The sequence below is a fragment of the Chinchilla lanigera genome, unplaced genomic scaffold (genome assembly GCF_000276665.1).
Source record: "Chinchilla lanigera isolate Chin_1 unplaced genomic scaffold, ChiLan1.0 scaffold00015, whole genome shotgun sequence".
NCBI lineage: Eukaryota > Metazoa > Chordata > Mammalia > Rodentia > Chinchillidae > Chinchilla > Chinchilla lanigera.
This window is the reverse complement of record NW_004955416.1, coordinates 29972537-29987984: the sequence shown is the minus strand read 5'-3', so window position 1 is coordinate 29987984 and position 15448 is coordinate 29972537. Positions and strand designations below refer to the sequence as shown.

The 15448-nt window shown below is 50.2% G+C and overlaps 1 long non-coding RNA gene across 1 annotated transcript; it reads left to right on the top strand.

Moving 5' to 3' along the window:
* Nucleotides 1-12: 12 nt before the first annotated feature.
* Nucleotides 13-1416, top strand: LOC106148124. Its single transcript, XR_001233288.1, has 2 exons — nt 13-518; nt 695-1416. It is a non-coding gene; the product is annotated as an uncharacterized LOC106148124 (long non-coding RNA).
* Nucleotides 1417-15448: the final 14032 nt, after the last annotated feature.

Here is a 15448-nt window from a genome sequence, read left to right as displayed (position 1 = left end):
CCCGCGCCGCCGCTCGCCCGTGGCAGGCCCGCTGTGTCTGTGGGCTGGCTGCGCACGTGGCTCGCTGTCCCGCCGCAAGGACCGCCCGCGAGAGCTGCTAGGGGCCGGCTCGTCCCCTCGGCAGAACGGCAGTGACCCGGGGCAGGGCGCCCTGTCCCGAAGCACCTCGTGGTGCACACGGTCCGAAGCGCCCTGGCCTCTCCTGCTCGGGGCGCACGCTGGAAAGCCTTTCCCCTCTGTGAGGAGGGGCCTGCCTATCCCAGAAGCGTTCCGAGGCTCTCCTGGGGATGCTTCCAGCCCCTCCTTCCCTGGCGCAGCGTGGACCTTCCTTTCTCTGACCATGCGAGGCACTGGCCCCTCAGCGCCGGGCAGACAGAGCTCGGCTTCCCTCTGAAACGACTCCAGGTCTGAGAAGACGTTTCCCGGGAAGCCCGCAGCCTGGTGCGTATCCCGCAGCAGCACGAGGCCGCTCTCGGCACTGCCGCGTCCTGGGCGCGCCTGCTTCTGCCTAAATCCAGGTCGGTGGCCTGGGGAGCTTGACGGCCTAGCGAGTGCTCAGTCTGCCCCCGGCTTGAGGAAGGCTGGGTTAGCGCAGAGCCCCCCACGTGTGCGCTGCGGAGGGGCAGGGGCAGGATGGGGGTGCGGGAAGGAGAGGCGCAGCGACAGGAAACTGGTGAACAGTGGCATCTTCCAGCACCCGGGAAGACAGGGCTCTGGCAACGTGATGGAGGAGCTGCTCTTCTGGGCGTCCAGAATGCAGGTTACCAGCACCGCAGACGGACACCACGTCTACCTCCACCCTCACCCGGGTGTGGGAGGCGGGAAGGAGCCCCACTGGCCACACCAAGAGGCCTTGTGTGTGTGGCCCTCGGGTCCATAAGCCTGGGTGCTCTAGGATGTCAGTGACCTTCACGGCAGTGAGCTCAGAATCACCAGCCCCTTCCTCCTACCTCCACCCAGGGACCCCTTGACTTGAAAACTTCTCATGTGGGCCTCCCCGAGCTTGGCCAGCTGGCTGTGAGGCTCCGGGGTTTCAGCCCAATCATCAAACGTAAATACAGAGCCCTGTGGGTCCTCTCAGTGAACACCACTCCCCAAAAAAGCAAGGCGGGGGCCCTGCCAATTTAGTTAGGAGGAAGACTGCAGTTTAGTTTAGCTTTGTTGTATCTGGCTTTTTGGTCACAGGCCCAGTTATCACCTTCCAGAATCTTCCTCCCCCTAAACTGCAGCTGAGTTCTGAGGTTCACAAGTTCTCAGGGAAACCAACACTGGCTATGAAGACCTGAAAGTTTTTTTTTTTTTCTTTCATTAAGTAATCTCTTTAATGTCTGTTTATGGTCAGGCGCAGTCTGTAGCTTCACATAGCAATGTCTGATTAAACGATGCCCAATCTATCCTGGGGCAATAGACAGATAATTGCAGTGCTTAATTTTCTCATTTGATGAATAATGAAAGCTTTGCTCATTTGGTGCATGTGGGAAAGACACAACTTTAATATATTTGGACTTGAAGATGAATTTTTAGTACTGATGTCTGGGCACAAGTGTAACACAGTCCGGGTTATCTCTTTCGCAATTACTATACACTTTTAAAAACAGAGCAAGCTTTTGGTGCCAACACAGCAGGGCAGAGTGTAGAAAGGAACTCTTCCCTGTCTTTTATGTGATATAATGCACATACAAGGATAAACAGATCTGCCCCCAGGTTTGTTCCCCAAATGCTAAAGAATACATCACACAAATAAAAACATTTTTCATCAAAGGTCTCTCACCACCTGCTAACATCTTAGACCAGCCACCAGGCATTTTTAAAGCAAGATATGAGGTTCTTCTTTCCTGTATTGTTTTTCTTCCTAACTTTCCTGGCTCCGAGCATGTGGAACAATGGAAAGGATCTGGCCCAGGAGGTGGGGAAGCTGTGTTCAGCAATGAATTCTGCTAAGACGTGGCCGTGCTACACACCAGAACTCGTTTTCCTTCTTTGTGTCTCAATTGCTTTATCTATAAATAGAAGAGTTATTCTCCTTCCTTTCTCCTCTACTCTTCTTTTCATGCTTCTTTCTTTTATTTTTTAGTATAGAAATTTCCATGTCAAACATAACCAAGGGTAAAGACAATGGAGAAATGAACCCCTTACCAACTTTAAGAATTATCAGCTTTTAAGCAAGACCTTTTTCATCTATACCTTCATTAACCCTGCCCTGGGCAAATGCCCAGACATCTGTAATTTTATTTGTACACACTTCGGAATTATATTGCCTATCTATTGCGAGTGTCTTGAAGTAGCAGTCATTACTAGGTCATGCTCCTGTGGGTTGACGGTTGGGCTGGGATCAGCTGGACGGCTCTTCTGTTGATTTTGTCTGTGCTCTCATGAGGATGTAGTCAGCTGGTGACTTGACCAGCACTGAGCTGTCTTGGACGGTCTCACCCACAGTCTGGCAGTTGGGAGAGGTGCCTCAGTTCTCCACATGGACTTGCAGCAGGCTAGCTTGGGCTTGCTCCCATGGTGGCTACATTCCAAGAGTTCCCAGAGGCAAGAGAAGGCAAGCCCCAATGTACAAGTGCTTTTCAAGCCTCTGCTTGCAGCATGTTTGCTAATGTCTCATTAGATAAAATAAGTCATTGCAGACAAACCCAGAATTAATGTAGGAGGGGATATGCAAATGACATAGAAGCAGAGAGTAATCAATCCATGGAGGCCATTACTGCAGCAATGTAGCACAAGATTATATTTCTGAAAGATAAGGAAGCGCTCCATCTTTTAACAGAACCACAATTCCATTATCATAGCCCACAAAATCAAACTGCAAATCTTTACTACTGACAATATTGCCTAGCATGTGTGAGGCCCTGGGTTCAATCCCCAGTACCAGAAAACAAACAAACAAAAAACTTTTGACAATATCCACTATTTAGTTTCTGCTTTTTTTTTTTTTTTTTTATAGTTGATAGTTTGAATTGAAAGCCAAATAAGCCTACACACTGCATTGGGATATGACCCTTACGTCCCTTTAGACCTTATGAAGATATAGTGGAAAAACATAACTCAGACTTAGTTTCTCCTGCTGTACTATCAAAACGCAGGTCACTTTAGATGTGTGGGGATTTCTTCCCAAGAGCAAGAAATCTGTTCTATAGGTGACATCAGCAGGGTGTCATCTAATCCAATGTAATGCTGTGACCTTCCACTTAGAAATAACCTCAGACCCCACAGGTGAAGGGCTCAGTCCCCAAAACCTCCAACTTTGGGGCAAAATGGTGGTGCTTTTCAGAGCTCATGGAAAGCTCCAAGCTAACCAACCAGCTGCACATCAGGCTTCCCACTGAATCTTCCCTCAGGTTCAATTAATTGGCTTCAGCATCTCACCCAACTCAGGGAAACACCTGGGTTTACCAGCTGATTGCGAAGCTATGAAGGACAGGGATGAAGAGAAGCAGAGGGCACGGCGCTTTCCTAATGCACCACCCTTCAGGAATCTCCATACGTTCAGCTGCCAGGAAGCCCTGGACACCCTGTCCCTTTGGGTTTTATAGAGGCGTCATTACATGCACGTGACTGATTAAATCGTTAGCCATCGATGGCTAGTTTGCCTTCAGCTTCCTATCCCCTGCCAGGATGGGGGTGGGGCTAAAGTCAGTGTCTGCTCTTTGGAGAAAGTCTCCCTGGGCTTCTGGAACAAGCCCATTCTTTCCAACAGGGAGGGCACCGGGCAGCAGCGGCGCACCTTTTCCAGAGTTCATGTGTCTCTTAGCAAGTACCAGCAGCAGTGCTCTCTGTTACCTCCCTCAGGCCCTTTCTAGCTCATGCTTTCCTGTGATTGGCTCAGAGGTAGACTTGTTACCCAGCAGGGGTTTTACCTTTGCACCAGATCCACTACTTCCAGAAGCTCCCTGGCCTTCTGCTGACTCAGGTGTTGCTGGGCTACTACCCTAGTCCCAGGAGGCCCTAGGAGGCCAGCCAGGCCTGGCCTAGGAAAATACACCATGGCTGGAGGTGGAGTGTGTCTGTCCTCGGGGTCCTACTGACTACTTCAAGGTGTTTACAACTGCAGGGGCAACCGATATATGGGATTGGTTCAATGGGATTGGTTCACACATGGAGTCAGGGTTACTTGACGTTCCTGTGATTGGTTCAGGGATGTGCGTCTGTGACTTGAAGGATGGGCTCGAGCTCATGCTTTCCTGTGATTGGCTCAGAGGTAGATACGTTACCCAGCAGCATTTCCGGTCGGTTTTTCTGGTGATGAGAACAGAACTGGCTGCTTTGCTCCACCTGGACCCTGCACAGTGTGGCCCTGGGAGTCATTGCTGACTCTGATGCCCATAGTCAACTCGGTGGCATCTGCCCAAGAGAGGGCTCTGCCCTTCATTCATCGCCCCTGGCCAGGACCCGTGGTAGGAGCCTCCTGCCAGTGTGGGTTCTGGAGTGGCGTTTGGTTCCGGGCCGCAGAGGTGTGTGGGGAATGACGCCCATCTTCACAGCATGCCCTTCACAGTGGGAGGGAGAGGTGGCCTGGCAGGCTGCTTATTTTGCAATTAGCAGAGGAAGAGCTCTTCAGAAACTAGGGCAGTTGTAACAGTTCCAAGGACTCCCTGGCTTTGGTCTGAGCAGTCACACTCCACTGTGATTTTATTGTCATTCTTGCTGTCACCTGATCTGCTCCTTCAGGCCCTCATCAACCTTTACCCTCTTAGATTCACCTTCTGTGCGGTGGTAAGACTTTGAAGTCTTTATAAGCGAGTTCAATTGAAATGCACAACTTTCTTCTATTCAACACAGGAATTATTCTCTAAAATAGCATCATACAGGTTTAGGTATCAACAACCACTTAGCTAGAGCAGTCTAGGTTTTAAGGGGTCTGTAAATAATACAATCATGATTCCTTTAAGACTTGAAAACATCAAATGCAAAATTAAATAGAAAAGTGAGGATTCAGAGAGAGAAGATCACAACAAATTACAAACGTTAAAGAGCTGTAAATGCCATGAAACATCTTAAAGTCACAAAACATAACATCTCCTATTAGTTAACCACCTGACATAATTATATAATACTTATTTTCTTACTTTTTTGGCAGCAGACTCCTTGGTCACTTCTGTATAAGGCAGTTGTCATATTTTCTATAAAGTCTATCAAATACAATTGATACTTTCATGTGGCGCCCAGGACAACAAACATTTTCTGTCAAGGATCAAACTAAATAATTCAGGCTTTTTGGCCCTACAGACCATATAGTCCGTATAGTCTCTGTCACACCGCTGAGGTCTCTTCTTGTAGAGCGAGGCACATGGACAGTATGTAGGTTAAATGAGGGGCATGCTCTTCCAGTGAGACTTTATGAAAACAGGTGACAGCCTGCTTGCTGTGGTGTGCTAGACAGCACAACACTGAGAGTAGCTTAAGCAGAAAACTTGGAAAGCTTTCATCTTCATAATTCATTCTTAGTAACTCAGGATGCTTCTTAGAGGTTTTTTCCCCACATGAACTATGCAGTTTCTATGCATTTCAACTTTTGTTCAGTTTCATTTTAAATTTTTTGAAGTGATGGTAACGCCTATTCAGCTTGTCACTGTTACCCGGACTTCACTAGTTTCTAGTGACTTTATGTGCAGGTTCAACTAGAATCATCATATATCATTGAGACAAGATGTAACTGAAGCACTAAAATGTAATCTGGTGTGAGTCGATGTATAAAAAATGCAACTTCGCACACAGAGGTCCTCACTGTTTTTAGTGGTGCTACAAGTTTAAGCATCCACGTGGAAATTTTTGCAATTCCTACCGGCAGACCTAGGCTGGGGGAAGTTTGGCTAGGAGGAGGTAGAGGTCACTGTGGACACTGCCTCATCTGGCCTGAGGACTTCTACAGGAAGTGTCACCACCCTGCTCAGGGCTCCAAAGCCTCAGCCCTTGGCCCTGCCCGCCAGCCCTGAGCGTCTCGCTTGTCCCGAGCTGTCTGGGCAGGCCTTCTCTTCTGCTCGCCTGGAGGGAACCATGGAAGCCCCAGTGCCAGCTTCCTGTCCCCTCCTTCTCCTCCTCTCAGTGTGCGTGGGGACGGGGAGAGACCCAGAGCTACCAGCCCTCAGAAACTGCCAGTCGAAGTTTCCGGTCCTCTCTTGTGATTTTCACAAGGCCAGGTGGTCCAGTGGACCTCACCTGGGCGAGGGGTCGTTATCATCTCCAGCTGGAGAAGCCCAGGTCAGCAACAGTTAGGAGACCAGTTACTGCCAACAACCCGGTGGGAAGAACAGAGTCCACGTCATCACACTGGCTTGCTAGCAAACCCCAGGCGCCCTTCTGCCTTGAACTGTAGGAGCAAACCCCAGGCGCCCTTCTGCCTTGAACTGTAGGAGCTTTATCCACCTTAGTGAGGTGACAGAGAGGAGACAGGATCATAAGCAAGCAACAGGCACCTTGCCAGGGTCCAGCCATTTCACCTTGAGGAGACAAAGTGAAGGATGAAGCATGTGGAGCCCCAAGATCCTTCACTTCTCCAGATACAAACGGTGAGCAGCTCCTCTGTGGTATTAGGGTGAAGGGAAGACAAGGTACTGGGAAAGCCCCTGTTCCCGCTTGGGCTTTGACGCAGTCTTGCGCAGCACCTTCAGGACGACCTCTGTGTCTCCTGCTCCCTAGAGCCGCTTGTCCTGCCTCCCTGTAAGGATCTCCCGGCCTCCAATTCAAACCCACCCAGGCAGGGACGCTCCATGCCCACCAGGCTACCGAGTTGGGGGATAAATAATGGAGGTGTGTGAAGAGAGGACACGTATTTGGGGCCCTGATCAGGAGGAAGGTGGGCTGTGTCTTCCTGGTGTCTGCGGCCGTATTCAGCGCAGGAGCCCTGCGCAGCCTCAGTCTGCAGTGGCTCCCGGCCAGCCACAGGGCCTTCTGTCTGTGCAGCTGGTTTGCTGTGCAGAGAGCTGCTTTCCAGAGGAGAAGCAGGCGTGGCTTTTCTCACTCTCTCCTTCCTCTGCCCAGCGGCCAGGCGATGGGGAGAAAGTCTTCACAGAGTCTTGCCCAGGTGCAGGTGGAGCGCAGTTCGACAGCAGCCCACTCGTCCGCTGCGGCTGGCGAGGCTGGCAGGGCGAGTGCTGCACTGCACACGTCTATGTGAGAATCAGCCGGGCCATGTGATTGACGCCCACGCTGTGCACTGTGGTACGAGGTCCCGTGGTACCCTCAGAAAAGTCCTCGTTAGACTCCGCACTCAGTGTTGGGGCTCCACATCCCTCATGCCTACCTTTGCTTCTCCAGGGCCCAGTGGAGCCTCAGGAAGCATTTGTTGACCGACTCCATGTTATTCTAGGCACATGCCAAATTTGTTGTATATGATTAGGTTAAATTCATATAATTATTACAGCATGGTCATTTCCATTGTTTGAGCCTACATAATTTTATGTGAAGTTGAGAAGGGAAACATAAGCCTCATAACCCACAGAACTCAGGTGGTGCACTCCTCTTTGGGGTGGAAGTCCCTGTAGGGAGGGAGTCCTTGTGACCTTTGTACTGCAGGCCAAGCAACAAGTCCCCCAGGCCACTTCCCAGCCCTGTCCCAGGGGAAGAAGGCAAGGGCTTTGCCAGGGGACATGTGCGAGGCTTTCCAGTAGGGGCCGGGTGTTTGAAAGGTAAAGGAGCCGAGTGTGGGCTGTGCGTGTTCCCCAGGAACAGGCAGAAACAACGTCCCTTCTATGCTCTTCCTATGGCCACACTGTCATGGGGACAGATGGTCGTTCTGAGGGGCAGAGTGGAGACAAGACTTATCCCAGCCTAGCAGCATCCACTTTTCTGCCAGCACCCAGCCCAGCACCTGGGCATCTAAAGGGAGGTTCTGGGGCCCGGGGGAGGGCGTGAGAGGATGGCTGTGAATAGGGTGAGACTGGGAGGCCAGCGAGGCCAGGCTGGAGCACAGGAGGAGGAGGACACAAGCTCCTTCCTTCCCCACAGGCTCTGGACAGGAGTCTCTCCAGGGCAAACGCCGCCTTCTTTCAGAGCAGAGATGCCAGGCCTGCCTCGCTAAGACTTGGCAGAAAGTGGCTGGCAGTGCCCATCTGCTGGGGCCAGTGTGGATACAAGGCCCTCAGTGATTCTGGCCGGCTACTCTGACAAGCCGGCCATGATAGTCCAGGATGGGCTTTCTGGCATGCTCCTCTTCCTCTCCTCTTCTTCCTTCTTGTCTAGGCTTATAGTGTATTTCTTTCTTTCTCCCTTTTAAATCCCTTTGTTTCACTGATTACAAAGACACACACACACACACACACACACACACACACACACACACACGGAACCTATGTCGATGTGTCTAATTTTAACTGCTAGACAGTATGTCTTCCTTAATCTTAAGATCTTAGGATTCGCCTTTGAATGTTCTGGGCGAACGTGACACCACGGGAGAGGCCCAGGGCAGGGTCCCTGGCTCCATCTCTGAACCCTGGGTGTTGGGGGCCAGGAGGCAGCACCACATCCTGTCCCCAGCAGTCTTGGCCAGCAAAGTGAGGAGACCCCGGGGAACCCGCGCTTTGTTGATGCTCTTTATCCACTCCCAAAGCTGAAGCCAAAGGAGGGCAACAAGGAGACTGACTTGCATACGGTGACCTCTGTCATCCCAGGCCCAACAGACAGGGACAAAACCGGGGGGCGGGGCTGGAGTAGATGGTGAGATGAGGGTGTGAGGGGGGAGAAAGGAAGGAGACAAGTGGAGGAATTGGCTGTCCCCTGCAGACCTGGGCCAGACTTTGAGCTCTCTCACAGGAGCGTACAACAAGGCCCTGCTCATGTTCCATTCTGGGTAGGGGTCCGAGGGCACAGCATCCTCTGCATTTCCCTGAAGGCTTTACTCACGCCATTCTTGGACAGTATTCCCCCAGGGCAGAGGCTGGCAGGGTGGGGAGGTTGAGGCTGAGACCCAGGCGCCCTGTGGTCCTGGCTCTTCCCTTTAGTTGGAGCAAGGCTGAGCTCAGAGCACGGGTACCCAAGGTCTCTCCTTGTGTGAGGACCCCACTCAGGAGCAGGTCAGCAAGGCAGGTGTAGAGGGAGCTGCTTCCTGAGGACCCCGATAGGCTAACATCAGAGTTTTCATTGCTGGAGATGCTATAGCTGAGGAGTGAGGCCCCTTGCCTGCAGGGTTCTAGAAGAAGGAGAGAAGAGGCCATAGGGTGACTGGAAGGCAGAGGAGAGCTACGGGAACAAAAGCAGACCTGGACAGGGTCACTGCTGGGAGAGGTGATACAAGCTTCTCTGGTCTTTGCCTGTAACCAAGGAAACCTCCCATTTCTGAGGAGTGTGAAGCCAGCTGTTTGCAGGGTGGGGCATAAAACTGAGATCAGCTAGACAGGGCACAGGAGGAGTTGTGGGAACATCTTCAGGTGGCTCCTCTCATCCCGACCACGTGGTACCTGCTCCCAGCAGGCTGCAGACCCTGGAACTCCCAGAGCAGCTGCCTCTTTCTAGGCTGAAGAGAGCCCGGTCCAGGATGGAGGTGTCATGGCAACCCTGCATTGGGGCCATAGCAGGCTGTGCATGGCTCTGACTCAGGGGTGGGTCCACGGCCCTCATGCTCAGGTAACAACTCCAAGGTTCCTGGGACTTAACTCCAGTCACGGTGGAGCTAGCTGGTCCTGCGGAGGGCTCAGCCTCACCAGCCAGGCTGAGAAACTTCTATCAGGGCTGCTTCACCATTAGCTCTGTCCCTGTCTCACCTCCATGCTCAGAGGCAGGTCCACTGGACTTGTCCCCTTGGTGACACGGACACAAAGCAGGTCAGAGGAGAGGGGAATTCAGGCAGTCACTCCAGCATGTGCAGGAAAGCAGAGCAGGGGCGGAGTGAGAACAGAGCTGGTAATGCTTACCTCATAACAGCTGCACAACCCCCAGACTGGCTGTGTCTCCTGTTATTGACACCGGAGCAGACAGGCTTGGAGGTGGCAAGAAATGTGCCCTAAGCCATGCAGCTGACCAGCATCGGAGCCAGCCCTCCTGCCCAGGTTTAGTCCAGAATGTGCAGCTTAACCTTAACCTCTGTTTGCTGCTATGTACAAAACAATCTCCCTCTCCTCCCCCTCTCATATATATATACACACACACACACACACACACACACACACACACATATATATATATATAAAATGTTTTTTTTAAACCAGGACAGACTGCTGTATGACCTCAGAATGTGAACTGTTTGCTAAAATCAATCACTCTGGCATTCACGTACCTTAATAGAAAACCCCCATCTTGCTCGGGTGATTCCCTCTTCCTTTCAATTCTCAAAAATTACCCAAAGGTAAAGTAGCAGAATTTCCTAGGTGCAGGGAAGGCATTTCCCTGTCATTGCTGTGAACCGCCATGTGGCGGTGCCCTTCGGAGCCAGTCCAATAGAATCCAGTAATTACAAGACTTCCTCAGGCAGCTGGTGGGTTTCTGAGACATCATAGTGCTGGGAAGGAGTCCTGACTCCCTCAGAATCACCCCTGAAACACACCCCTAGATCTCCAGTCCCCCAAGTCATTGTCTTAAAACAACACCCAGGACACAGGGGCCATGTGTCTAAATATGTATCAATTGTAAATCGAGCGAATATTGTAACAGAAAATGCCCCTCAGTTGGCCAGTATACTTTAGTTTCTGAGTTGCCCAGGCAATAGTTCCTGTTCCAGATCCAGTAGCTCCTGTCTTTTAGAAACAGTTGGTCACTGTGATGCACATTGTATAAACCAATCCCCAGATGACAAGCCATTCTGCCTCTGTACTTCCTGCTTGCTTATTCCATATAAGCCCTAGACCACCAGAGATCAGGGCCTGATATTTTGGGAATGTTCCCAATCAGTGCCTGTTGACGTAAAATAAATCTGCCTCCAAATCCTGGGTGCTGTTTCGGTGTTTCTGCTTGCCATTGCATCGGGTACATCAGCCAGGAAGACTGACCATGCTGACTTCTTTGGTCACTGGTCATGGCCCTCATGGATGAAGCAAGGACCTCTCCAGGTTTCGATGAGAAGGTGTGCCCTCAAGATTTCCTGAGTTCCCTTGGAAGTCTGGAGGAGGATTCCTGGCTCCCTGCTCGAGTGGCTCGTATTGGACCCCGAAGGGAGGAGGATACAATGTCTATCTGTCTGTCTGCCTGCCTACTTGCCTGTCTGATTCTGGTAAGACCCCCGGGGGCACCCCAGTTAGTCTGTCAGTCCTGCTCAGTTTGAGCAGAAGAGCTTGATCAACTCTTGTTAGTTAAGGCCACTCTCAAGGGAAGAGGGGTTGGAATGTTCAATCTCTGAGTGCCTGTTGAATAATGTGTGAGTGGAATGGACAGCATAAGCAATAGGCTGCTCCCTCTGTGCACCAAGACTGGGAAGTGCTGGTTGCTGCAGCTGATTGGGCCCCCACCTGCCGTTCCATGGCGACCAACACGTGGCATAATGGAGCCTTTGCATCCTCCTTCGCTAAGTCATGCTTAAGTCTCCACAAGGGGCACAGCCAGGTGGGCATCTGAATGGTCTCTCTCTGGGGGGCACCCACTCTTTGTCTGTCATGCCATCGTTCAAGGATACAGAACACACATGTAGGAAGTCAGAGGCAGGAATAATTAGTTAAGACCCACAGTCCCTGACTGCAGGAAAAAGGGCTTTTATGGAGTTAAAAATGAAACCAAACTGCTTCCTGTATCTCAAAGAAAAGAAAAGAGACTTGCTCTTCCTGAGAATGCTGCCTTGGCACCCTTGGTGGCTGCTGCAGTTGCTGCCAACAGCTTCTCTCCCCACTCCTGATTGTCTGCTTCCAGAGAATCAAACTGGTTTCCCCTGGCCATTGGCTGCATCCAGCCCCAGAGGCCCTCTACCTGAACCTTCTGTTTCATGGCTACACCTAACCTGATTGGATGGTGACATCTAACGCCCACCCGAGGTGACTGTCAGTGATCCCTTCTGAGTCTATTCAACACAGAAATGTCCACATTTTGACTGAGAAAAAGTTGGACTGTCACCCTGACAAATGAGTTGCCATGGCTTTTCCAAAGGTCATCTTGCCTGTAAACAACCAGGTCAAGTGCTTCTCAAAGACATAAAAGGGAGGTGACAAGGAAGCTCATCAAATATTGTTACCCAGAAACCTGATAAAAAGGCACCTAATGTCTGTAAGGAAATCCAGTCTGATAGATGACCATACCCTCTGGCTATGAGTCATAAGAACTATGGACACAAAAATAAATAAATTGATAGATAGGTAGGTAGGTAGATAAGAACTCTCGAAAGCTTCAGTCTGGATCAGATGACAACCCTTTCATTAGCCTGATGGGCTTAGACTATGCCAGATGAGGCTCCCTTCTTCAGCTGGGCCACCAGGAGTTCATTGTACCATCACTGGGACAACTGGGACTCTCACACTTTCTACTAGGCACAAACTTGCAGCCTGGGAGCATATCTCCTGTGTAAGCCAGTCCCCACACTGCTTCTGGGGAGAGACCTCTTCTTCAAGTTAGAAGCAACTGTCTTCTTTGCACCAAGCCAGTCAGCCTCCCTCTCATTTAACCCTGCACTTTCAACTTTGACTGTTGCCTGAGAGGAAGATGATGCCTGCATCAGCCTGAGACAGATAGCGACATTCCTGAAGTTCTGAAAACTCTCCTCCCAGACATATGAACTAAGGACTCACCTCTGGGCCTGGCCACCAACCCTGCTGCCTCACCCCGACAACCCCATTGCTGTTCAGATGTCATAAGAAGCATAAACAGGCATCCAGCCACACATCAGCCTGATAAACTGTTAATCACCTTGGGCAAGATCTCTGTGCCATCAACAGTGCAGCCATCACCTTGCACTCTATGGTTCCTGACCCATACACCCTTTTTGGACTCTTCTAGCTTTAAAAGATGCTTTCCTCTGCTTTTGAGTTGCTCCCTTAAGCCCCTTCAACTGGGAAGATCCTGAGATAAAAGGCCGGCTCACTGGCACTCAATTGCCATCAGGGGTGAAGAGCTCTCCCACATTTTCAAGGAGGCTGTAACAACAGATTTGCCCAAGCCACCAGCACCTTTTCTGTGAGGTTTCTCCGTCCCTTTCAGCTCTGTCACGGTCCCCTGAGCAAACAGTACACACTGTCAAACTGCCAAATACACCTCTCCTGCCTGTAAAGCCAGTTCAAGATCTCTTGTCTGCCAATACTGCCACAATTGCCCTCCATACGCATTGTCTTAGTCTTCTGCCACCCACAGCCTGCCCCTCTTCACCTTTAAATAAAAAGACCCCAGTTCTGGACTCAAAAGACAACTGAGCTAGGGTCAGCCTCCCAGAGGAGGAAACAAAAACTTGTTTCCTCCTTGAAAAAGCACTTTTGATTAATGACACTCAAGCTGCGTACTGGAAAGACACAAAAGCTCTGCAGCAATATCTGACAGAAACTGGTTACAAGAAAGAAACTCTACAGATTTCTTGAAGCTCTTGGCTTCTATAAAATCTAGATCCTTGAGTTCACAAGAACAATGATGCTTACTCAGCCTGTCAGGGGGTGCCCCAGTGGCCTACTTGAGCAAATACTTGGATCCAGTAGCTAAGGGACCTTTGCCTCTGTGCTCTAATACCCACTGTTCTTCTAATTAATAAAGCTGGACAAGCTCACCTCAGGCCAAGACCTAGATGTCCAGGTGCCACATGCTGCGCTGGACTTCACCCAGTGCCAAGGATTCTTTTGCAAAAATCCCTGCCTGGTTCTTGTGGTGATAAAACCACTCAGTCCTGCCACATACCTGCCCACAGAGCTGGTCCCCACAGAACATGACTGCCTGGCACTGCCTGACAAACTCTTCTCAAGCTGATCAGACTTTAAAAAAAAAACAACAACCCTCCCTGACAGGTGCTGAGTACACCCTGTTTATGAATGGAAGCAGCTCTGTTAGGAATGAAGTCTAACAGGCTAGATATGCTGTGGTCACCTTGGACAAAATTATTTTGGCCAAAACGCTCCTGCAGGGATGATCTGTACAGAAACCTGCTTCCTGCTGCTGTTTGGAAACCTGCCACCAATGATGCAAAATAATTCAGTCCAGAGGCCTAAGCTCCCCCCGGGACCCAACTGACTGAAACCCCAGCCACCAGACCTGCCCCTATGGTATGCTCTGCAAGCTCAAACAGCCGTGTTGGCACCTGTACCCCTGCAGCCAGCTCAAGCCTTAGCATCTGTGTCACAGGCCCCCGCCTCCCATTTCCTACCTGTACTGAAAAGAAAATAAAAGTCTGTAGGGTCCTGCTGTAAAAATATCATCCCTAGACATGCCTACCCTTGATCATTGGCAGCGACAATGGGCCTGCATTTGTAGCAGAAGTAACTCAAAAACTAGATTAAATAAAACCTACATACAACATACAGACCGCAAAGTTCTAGAACAGTTAAAAACAGTTTGTAGCCCACACACATATAATCCAGGGGCATATATATTTTTTTTTTTTTTTATTTTTCTCCAGTACTGGGAACCGAACTCACGACCTTGTGCTTGCCAGGCAGGCACTTTGCCGCTGAGCTGAATCCCCAGCCAGGGGCATATTAACTATCCCTACAAGTTTCACAAATCCAGCTTTAGATCTGCTGAAAAATTTTCCTGGACCAGACAGCTCACTCTGAAGAGGTGATACACTCAAAGCCCTGCTCTGGTCACTCTGGATGCTGACCTATCCCCCTTGATTTTTGTGTCTTTTCAGGCTGCTCACCCCAGTCCTTGCTCCCTTACCCCCGGCTAGCTGTGTTTCTTTGCCTTAAACTCAATGGACAGTTGCCCCCAAGAGAATAAAACAATCAATCAAATACTTGCCCAAGATTTGATGAGTGTCCAAGGCACACTGGACGCTCTCCTAGATCAGGTTAACTCCCTCACTGCCTTGCCACAGTAATGTTACAGAACAGAGAGGCCTACAATATGTCTTCCTAAAAACAATTTAGGGAAAAACTCTGTAATAAAAAATCTTGGAGAGCTTGGCTAGGGCCTATCCTAGGATCACTGACAACCCTAATGTTACTACTTCTAGTTGGGACTTGTCTCAGAAGATCACAGGTAATACACCCAGCAAAGGTTTTCTGGGGAAACTGAAAGGGGGGGGATTTAACAGAAAATGCACCCCGCCACCAGTGTACTTTAGTTTCTGAGCTGCCCAGGTTCCTGTTCTGGTTCTTGTTGCTCCTGTCTCTTAGAAACGGCTGGTCACTGTGATGAACGTTGCATAAACCAATCCCCAACTGACAAGCCATTCTGCCTCTGTACTTCCCGCTTGCTTATCTCATACAAGCTCTAGACCACCAGAGATCAGGGCCTGATATTTTGGGAATGATCCTGATCAGTGCCCATCAATGTAAATACATCTTCCTCCAAATCCTGGGTGTTGTTTCAGTGTTTCTGCTTGCTGTTTCAGTATGTGTCAAACTATAGTTTTTATGCAGTTAAAACTTGGCAAAATATGGCAGATGGCTGAGTTTAA